Genomic DNA, 8,987 nt, shown 5'->3' with positions numbered 1-8,987 from the left:
CTCATAGGTCATAGGAATCCTGCCAGAGTTCTGACTCAGGTTATTCTAAAGGTATTAGCCACGTTTAAAATTTTTTGTTGAATTAATTTTGTGGGACTATATCATGTTTGAATGGTTCTTTTGAAGGGACGATTTTGTAATTATTTGTCACTAAATCTGTGATTGATCAGTGCAGTAGCGAGCTAGAGATTGCTGTAGGTTTAGGCAGTTAAGCAACGTAGCTGGGCTTTCTTTAAATCTGTGCATTTTAAGCGTGTGGCATATGATCTTTAATTCTAAAACAGCCAGTACAATCGTAGAACTTTAATCAAATTGGCTGAGAGAAGGGAAGCTGTTGATTAAGGCATAACTCAATTCTAGTGGCTTTGGGATATTGACTGTTTTATGATATCTGCTTTTATAAGCTAGATGCTAAATAGCGATGTTGGACTAGACATGTGTATTTGTATTCTTATCACCTAGGCCTTTGCCTTCACATTTTAAATTTTCTTCCTTTCCAATTATAATTTCCTATTTTATTTGCCTTCGCTACGGGTTCCATCTTACAGATGCAATTTCCTTGAGATATTTGAGTTGACTCCAACACTTCTTTCTCCTTATTCCATGGCAGAGCTTCTCAAGTATCATTCTAGAGACCCATTCAGTTAGCTCATTATGCAGTAATTTTGGAAAAAAGAAAAAGCACCTGATTGTTTCTTTTAGAAAGCTGTGATAGAAATAGATATATGCTACCACAAAGTGACAACTTCCTGGTATGAAACATCAGAGTTCCAATAGGCATGGTTAATTGGGAGAGGAATTTTCATGCTTTTTCTGAATTATCTGTTCCCACCTCCCTGCCACCAAAATTTTTGAGAAAAAGAAAAGAAGTATACTAAAGCCTAGTTTATGTGGATGTATCCTGGGTTGGCACCAGGTAATTATGTCCTCAAAGGAATCAAGATCATTGCTGATAACTTTTTCTCTCTTTTCACAATTCTCCAGAGCCAGAAAGGAAGAGCTTCTTTTGCTTCAATTCTCTTTCCCCCTAACTCAAATTTTCCCTCCTCTGGCTCTAAACTTTCTGGCTAAGCCTTAACAGAAAAATAGGTACCTTTAAATAGATATTAAAAGACTGTATAATTTAAACACTCTAGAAGAGATCACTGAAATGAACTTTCTCAAATCAATAGCCTGGCTATTATGTTATTTCAAATTTTATTTTTGAATGTCAACAGATAAGTACTATTTCTCTCTCTTTTCATTACTTCTGTAACAAATTTTAATCCACACTCCAGGGAGAGGTATTTTAGATAACTGAGACAAAGGTTATGTACTCAGAAAGATAAACACAATAGAAGTATATGTTATTAGCTTATTTAAAAATTTTCTCCCTTTCCCTCAGACTGGAAATAAAACAGTCCATGAAATTTATCTATTTCACAATCCACCAGTATGTTCACAGTGTTGTATAAGCCTAATGTGTATAACTTTTGAAACATGCTGAATTTGTCCAATAGAAAATACAGCTCAAGAAAGGTATCTTGAGACTCTGGGTTTTTTCCCCTGCATATCCATGGATAGGAAACTTAAAAGTGATCGCGAGAAGAGGCTGTACTTCACTGAAAAGTCATACTCAGTGACTAACTATATAGCCCCTGAGTTTATGATTTAAACAAACATCTCAGATCTTTCCCTGAAATAACAGTGGCATGGATTGAAATTTTTCAAGGCATTCCCTATCACTTTCACTGCAATGAAAATGATCTTATCAATAAAGATCATTTACTATTGGATATATAAAGTTACTTAAAGTATATAACATAGCAAGACTTTTATAAAGAGTAAGAAAATAGAAAAATATTCGATATTTTCTGACTTAGGACTCAACAAAACAGATTGGAAACTTATTCACGTTTCTCCTTAATAGTGAATCTATTCTAAATGACCTTAAACAAATTTGTCTATATTTGTATGTTTCCTATTATCTACCCTTAATATTGGACAAATGTGTAATTATTTAACTATAAAACAAGATGTTCTGGAAACTGGTTCAAGATGGTGGCATAAGAAGATCCTAAAATCACTTCCTCCCACAGACTCAACAAATCTACAGCTACATATGGATCACTTTCCTCTGAAAAAGAACTGAGAACTGGCAGAACAATTCCTCCAGAACAAAGGATAAAAGGACCACATCGAGATGGATAGGAGAGGCAGAGACATGGTCAACCCCCCCCCCCCAAAAAAAAAAGAAAGAAAGAAAAACCCACTCCAGGAGTGGCAACCGAGAATTAGGAAAGATTTCAAAATATGAAATCCATGAGGAGTGAGGAATTTGTCTCCCACATCATCCACCCTAATCTTTGGAACCTGCATCAGAGAGACAAGCCCCCAAAACATCTGGCTTTGAAAACCAACGGGTCTAACATCCAGGAGAAACTAGAGATGTAGGGAACAGAGAACTCACTCTTAAAGGGCTTACACACAGACTCACTCAGCCTGGAACCCAAAACAATTAGAAGCAGTTTGAAAAGTGCCTAGATCATATATGAAGGAGATCCACTTGCTAATCATAAAGTGACGGCCAGAGGCAGGAACCTGTTGGGACTCTGGGGACTGAGGCATGGGCCAGCACCATTTTTGTGTTCTTCTCTACCTTGCCAGGGTTGGGGCTGGCAGGTACTATTTTGACACTCTCACTCTAACTGACTAGCGCTGGTGGGTATGCCCTGCTGTCACAGCCGGCAAGGCAACCAACCCAAACCCCTCCTCCTCCCCACATGCTGCAGCCATGTCACAGACAATTTTGCAACCTCCCCACCCCCTCACACTGCAGTCATGGCCCTGCCATACCTGGCAGGTGCATGCAGCCCATTCAAAGGATGTCCCTTGAATGCCTGGCTATGATGACCAGGAGAGATTGCACTTCTGGGCCTCACACGGCATCTCCTACACAAGAGTATGCCTACAAGACTGGAAGAGGTAGTTGTTTTGCCTAATACATAGAAACAAACACAGAGAGTCAAGTAAAAAGAGGAAACAAAGGAATAACTTCTAAACAAAAGAAAAAGACAAAACTTCAGAAAAAAACCTTTATGAAATGGAGATAAGTAACCTACCAGATACAGAGTTCAAAGTAATGGTCATCATAAAGATGCTCATCAAACTTGGAAAAAGAATGAATGAATACAGTGAGAACTTCAACAAAGAAATAGAAAATATAAGAAAATACCAACCAGAAGTTACAGACCTGAAGAATGCAATATGGAACTGAGGGGATCAACAATGGAGTAGATAAAGAAGAAGAACAGATTAGTGAGATAGAAGACAAAGTGTTAGAAGTCACCACGACAGAGACTGTACTGAAATCTTAGCCCATCAACTCTTTGATAGATATAAAATCCCTTATTATTTTTTGATGGGGATAACCCTGACCATCTACCTGAACCAGAAAGGAAATTTAACCACAAATTTAACCATGGGAAAAAGAAAAAAGAGCACAGAAAAAGAAAGCTTTAAAAAAGATGCTTAACTTCGCAGACCTCATAATTTTGTCTAAAACAACCCTCGTTTACCTTCAAATGGGTGAAGGCAAATAGAGGTTACAACAGTTTTTCTAACATTTGTAACTGAAAATTTCTGACTACCTTAATTTAAAATATAGATTTTATTAGAAGGGAGGTTCAATATCAGAAAATCTGTTAATCAAGGTATTTGCATGGTCTGAGATGTTTTATTACTGCCTCTGACTCCAAGTTTAAGTAAAAGCCCAAGTCAAAAGGAAAGAAATCAAATTCCAAACCCAAATGATTGGGTTGAAGAAATCATCAAATAATCTTCCTTTCTATAAAGTAATTGCTTCTTATTTCTCTCAAGTCTAATACATATTCACTTAAACATATTCACATACTCACTATGTCACTTCGTTGGGAAAGCCTTTCCACATCTACCACATTAGAAAGAGTCCTCTGATAACACTCTCTAGTAACACCCTGTACTTCTTAATAGCACTTATCACAGAGGAAATAAATTTTTTGTATATTTTTTTTATCTTCCTCCTTAACTGTAATGTCCATGTACATCTTGTTCCCCATACCCCTATATTTCTGATACATTGTAGGCAATCCGTAATATCTGAAGAATGAAATGAGGTAAGAGGGTGAGAGGAAACGCAGAATCAGAGTAAATATACAGTTACAGTAACACTTCACGGGCTCCAAAAGGAACTATGAGCACACTCCAAAATGCAGTGTAATCCTGATTAATTCAGTGTCTCCTGGGCTTGAGAGTTTCTGAAATATAGGTCTGAAAAAAATGGTCCCACATCTACTTTCTTCAAGCCCCAAAACAAGTCTTAAGAAATTCAAGAAGATTGAAACCACATCAAGCATCTTTTCTGACCACAAAGTTATGAAACTAGAAAGCCATTACCAGAAGAAAACTGGAAAGGCTACAAATATGTGGAGATTAAATAACATGTTACTGAGCAACTACTAGATCATAGAAGAAATCAAAGGGGAAATAAAAAATACTTAGAGACAAATGAAAACAGAAATATGACATACGAAAATCTATGAGATGCAGCAAAAGCAGCTGTAAGAGGGAAGTTCATAGAAATACAGGCCCATCTCAAGAAACAAGAGAAATCTCAAATAAATAATCTAACTTTACACCTGAAGTAACTAGAAAAAGAAAAAACAAAGCCCAAAGTTAGCAGAAGGAAGGAAATACTCAAGATCAGAGTGGAAATAAATGAAATACAGACTAAAAAGACAATTGAAAAGCGGAATAAGACTAAGATCTAGTCCTTTGAAAATATAAACAAAGTTGACAAACCTTTAGCTAGACTCACCAAGAAAAAAAGAGGGAAAGATCTAATAAATAAAATCAGAAATGTAAGAAGACACTTATGACTGATACCACAGAAATACAAAAGATCATAAGAGACTATGAATAATTATACACCAATAAATTGAACAGCCTAAAAGAAATGGACAAATTACTAGAACCATACAATCTTCCAAGACTGAATCATGAAAAAATAGAAAATCTGAGTAGGCTGATTACTAGTAAGGAGATTGAATCAGTAATCAAAAACCTCCCAACAAACAGAAGACCAGGACCAGAAGTCTTCACTGTTGAATTCTACCAAACAATCAAAAATAATTTAATACCTATCCTTCTCAAACATTGACAGTTTGAAAATTGAAGAGGTGGGAATGCTTCCAAACTCATTTTACAAGGCCAGCATTACCCTGATACCAAAGGCAGACAAGGATATCCTCACCTCCCCCCAAAAATTAGAGACCAATATCCCTGATGATCATAGATCAAAAATCCTCAACAAAATATTAGCAAACAAAATCGAATTCATCAATAAATTAAAAAGATCACACACCAGGATCAAGTAGAATTCATTCCAGAGATGCAAGGATGGTTCAACATTCACAAATCAATCAACATGGTAGACCACATTAACAAAATGAAGGATAAAAATCATATTATAATCTTAACAGACATAGAGAAAACATTTAACAAAATTCAACATCCACTTATAATAAAAATTCTGAACAAAGTGAGTACAGAAGGAATGTACATCAACACAACAAAGGCCATATATGACAACCCCACAGCTAACATCATACTCAATGGTGAAAAGCTGAAAGCCTTTCCTCTAAGATCAGAAACAAGATAAGAATGCCCACTCTTCTCACTTTTATTCAACATGATATTAGGAGTTCTGGCCACAGCAATTAGGCAAGAAAAAGAAATAAAAGTGATCTAAATTGGAAAGGAAGAGGTAAAACTGTCACTATTAGCAGACGACATGATACTATATATAGAAAAACTGAAAGACTCCACCCCAAAACTGCTGGAATTAATAAAAGAATTCAGTAAAGTTTCAAGATACAAAATTAATATATGAAAATCTGTTTTCTATACAATAATAACAAACCTACAGAAAGAGAAATAAAGAAAACAATCCCATTTACAATCTCATCAAAAAGAATAAAATATCAAGGAATAAACTTAACCAAAGAGGTTGAAAACTTGTACATGAAAACTATAAGATGTTGATAAAAGAAATTAAAGACACAAATAAATGGAAAAATATTCCATGCTGATGGATCAGAAGAATGAATATTGTTAAAATGTTCATACTACCCAAAGCAATCTACAGATTTATTGCAATCCCTATGAAAATTCCAAATATATTTTCACAGATCTAGAACAAATAATTCTAAAATTTGTATGGAACCACAAAAGACCCCAAATAACTAAAGCAATCTTGAAAAAGAAAAAGAAAACCAGAGTTATCACACTCCCTTATTTCAAACTATACTACACAGCTATAGTAATCAAAATAATATGGTATTGACATAAAAACAGACATATAAATCTATGGAACAGAACAGAGAGCCCAGAAATAAACCCACGCATATATGGTCAATTAAATTATGAAAAAGGAAACAATAGACAATGGAAAGGACAGTCTCTTAAATAAATGGTGTTGATAAAACTGGATAGCTACGTGCAAAATAATGAAACTGGACCACTTTCTTATACCATATACAAAAATAAACTCAAAATGGATTAAAGGCTTGGAATGTAAGACCTGAAACCATGAAATTCCTAGAAGAAAACATAGGTGGAAAGCTCCTTGACATCGGTCTTAGTGATGATTTTGGGGATCTGACTCCAAAGGAAAGGGAAAAAAAGCAAAAATAAACAAATGAGACTACGTCAAACTCGAAGAGTTTGCACAGTGAAGAAAACTATCAACAAAACAAAAAGGCCACCTACTGAACAGGAGAAGATATTTGCAAATCATATATCTGATAAAGGGTTAATAAAACATGAAGAACTCATATAACTCAATAACAAAAAAACTAACAATTTGATTAAAAAATCAGCAGAGGATGTGAATAGACATTTTTTCAAAGAAGACTATACAGGTAACCAACAGGAACATGATAAGAGGCTCAAAATCACTAATCATCAAAGAACTGCAAATCAAAACCACAATAAGGTATCACTTTACACCTGTCAGAATGGCTATTACCAACAAGACAAAAAATAACAAGTGTTGGAGAGGATGTGGAGAAAAGGGACCTCGCCTACACTGTTAGTGGGAACGTAAGTTGTTGCAGCCACTATGAAAAACAGTTATAAGATATTAAAAGTAGAACTACTGTATGATCTACCATTTCCAACTGCTGAGTATTTTTCTGAAGAAAACAAAAACATTAATCTGAAAAGATATATGTACCTCTATGTTCACTGTAGCATTATTTGCAAAGCCAAGATATGGAAACAACATAAGTGTCAATGGATGAATTGCTAGAGAAGATGTGGTATATATACACAATAAATTACCACTCAGTGATATAAATGAATGAATTATTATGCATTTGTGACATGGATGGGCTTTTATGGAATTATGCTAAGTGAAAATATGTCAGACAGAGAAAAACAAATACTACATAATTTCACTTCTATGTAGAATCTAAAAAACAAAATAAACAAACAAAACAAAACAAAACCTAGACACATAGATACTGAGAACAGATTAGTGGTTGCCAGATGGAAGAAGGGTTAAGAGGGGAGTGCAATGGGTTAGGGGGATCAAGAAGTACAAATTTCAGTTACAAAAGAAATAAGCCATGGGCATGTAATGTACAGCATGGGGAATATACTCAATAACATTTTACTAACTTTGTATGGTGACAGATTATAACTAGATTTACTGTGGTGATCATCCTGCAGTGTATACAAATGTTGAATCACTATGTTGTACATCTGAAACTAATAATATTGAGTATCAAGTATATTTCAATGAGAAAAAAACAAGATATGTAAAATGCATTCCCATACACAATATATATTCAAGAATATATATGTATATGTTATCTATGTATCCACAATGAGGAGGGTAGCATATAACGGAAAAAAAGTAGCCAGAACGGAATAAAAAAATTAAAGTATCTCAACTTGTATTATTTTTGTCATATGTATCTAAATATTCTGGCAATCATTAATATGTCTTATACATTATTAAAAGCCTTAGGAATCTATGCAGGAGGCAGAGAGGAAGCAAGGAAGGGAAGGAAAGAATGAGAAAAAGGAAACAAGTACAAATTAAAAAGAAGAAAATAAAAAGAAAGAGAAAAAGAAAAGGGATACATGAAGAATTCTAAGGAGGCAGAACTCCTTTTGGGAGTTGACTTATATGGAAATTGAATCTAGGCTTTGAGCTTAATCAGCTACTTGCATTAAGTAAGTCAGCAAACGTGCGCTTATACTGTATGAATTAAACGGAAGGTGTTCTTAACATGAGGCCCTCTAGATGTTGAATTTGAAATATTGAACAGTATGTATATAGAGAATGCATGTAAAATATATTTTTCTTGATTAAAAAGTGTTTTGTGATATTTTTAGTTTCTTAAACAAAATTTAATTTCATAATTCATAAAAAGAAAAGAAATTGAGAAAATAGAAAAAGCAATATACCATACAAAATGGCTGAATAAGACATTCCTCAACATATCCACCCCCTCAACAACAACAATTAAATTTGGCATCTTTCCATGGACAAAAGTGCCTCTGTGGGAGCTGTGGGATCCAGCACTATAAGCCAAGGGAACTGGAAGGAATCTCACCCACCTATGCATTGGATAATAGACAGACAGACCTCAGGCCCAGTTGCAGACCCTGAAGTGGCCTGTAAACAAGCTCCAGCCCCTCTTGACTGCAGTGTGGAAGCCCCTGGAGAACACTGATTTAGACAATCACCCATCTACAAGAGAGCCTTTGTGGAAGTCTGGAATCCAGTGAAGTTCTAGCACACCATTGCAGCAAAAGATCTGATGCATTTGAGAGGGTAAGAGGAACAGTTTGACTTTAACCTCATTAATCCTCCCCCAACATGGCATGGGGGGGCACAAAGGAGTGAGAAAGTGTGTGTGTGTGTGTGTCTGTGTGTCTGTGAGCGTTAGGGTTCCCAA

This window comes from Diceros bicornis, chromosome 7 (assembly GCF_020826845.1).
Source record: "Diceros bicornis minor isolate mBicDic1 chromosome 7, mDicBic1.mat.cur, whole genome shotgun sequence".
Classification (NCBI taxonomy): Eukaryota; Metazoa; Chordata; class Mammalia; order Perissodactyla; family Rhinocerotidae; genus Diceros; species Diceros bicornis.
Note: the sequence above shows the minus strand (reverse complement) of the source record.